At 51.9% G+C, this 1,135-nt stretch overlaps 1 pseudogene; it reads right to left on the bottom strand.

Annotated features, from left to right (window-relative positions):
* Nucleotides 1–366: 366 nt before the first annotated feature.
* LOC116826709 (cytochrome b-c1 complex subunit 10 pseudogene) lies at nucleotides 367–842 on the bottom strand (annotated as a pseudogene).
* Between the last annotated feature and the right edge of the window lie 293 nt (nucleotides 843–1,135).

Genomic DNA, 1,135 nt, shown 5'->3' with positions numbered 1-1,135 from the left:
GACCGACATGACCCTCTCTGCCTGGCATTCTCCGTCCTCCATGCCTATCTGGGCCTCTAGGACAGACTTGCCTCTCCTGGTACTTGGCACTATATATGCCTGAGGCAACATGTGGGGGGGGCATGCAGGGTCACATGCCCCCTCCTCAGATTTCTGCCAGGATTCACACCACAATTTGGCCCCCAGCAGCCTTTTGGCACCATGTGGGAGGGAAGAGATGGGAGCTGTTTCCAGCTGCGGGGGGAGAGGAGGAGGGGAAAGGATGACCTGGCCTGTACCTTTGCAAAGCTCATTTCTTCCCCCCTCCCCATCCCTCTGCTCCCATGTGGCTGGAAGCAGATTGTCCCTTCCTGCCCACAGGGTGTCTTTTTTTTTTTTTCAGTTGATGATTTATTTTGTATGTCTATTTTATGAATTCAGCCCATCAGAACAATACCGCTTGTGAAAGTGACCTAGAAGCAAGTTCACACATTTGTGCAGCCAGTATGTTAAATTAAATTTGATTGTTCATAACTGTTCAGTAGAAGATAAAGTAACATCACAGCCTCTCCTGAAGTCCACAATGAGCATTTCAAATTCACATCAGACTAGGGTTTTCGAGAGGAAGAATGGATCCAATACACCCAGTCCAGTCCATAAACACTTCCATTAGAGGGAAGAGCAGCAGTTTAAGCATCTTTCTTAAACTTGCCATTAATGTAGGGAACATAGTCAAAGATCAGTCTTCAATCTGTCACCCACACCAATCCCACAGCGCCTACGGTGCCCTCTGCGGTCAATGTGGGGGTCCAGTTCCGCAGCAGCTGGGCGTAGCGGGGCCCTATGAGCCTGTTCAGCATCCTGCTCCCCGCCCAGCCTTGGTGAAAAGGCAGCTAACTCCTCAAGACTGCTGCTGTCCATCAACATAACCCAGCCACCTCCTGTCCTCAGGCTACAGCCCAGGCACTAAAGGGTTAAGCCATAAGGATGCATTATGCACTAGGGCCCAGGTAACCTGACTGCAGGGGCTTCAGCAAAGCCAGCCAGAGAGGTGGCTCAGCAGGGGAGGGTGGGCAGGGGATGGAGCAGCCCTGCACTCTGTGGGGGCAAGACACAAGGGTGGAGGGGTTGAGTGAAGAGGGTGCTAAGCATCTAC

This window comes from Chelonoidis abingdonii, chromosome 6 (assembly GCF_003597395.2).
Source record: "Chelonoidis abingdonii isolate Lonesome George chromosome 6, CheloAbing_2.0, whole genome shotgun sequence".
In the NCBI taxonomy this organism is placed as follows: Eukaryota; Metazoa; Chordata; order Testudines; family Testudinidae; genus Chelonoidis; species Chelonoidis abingdonii.
Note: the sequence above shows the minus strand (reverse complement) of the source record. Positions and strands in the feature narration are given on the sequence as shown.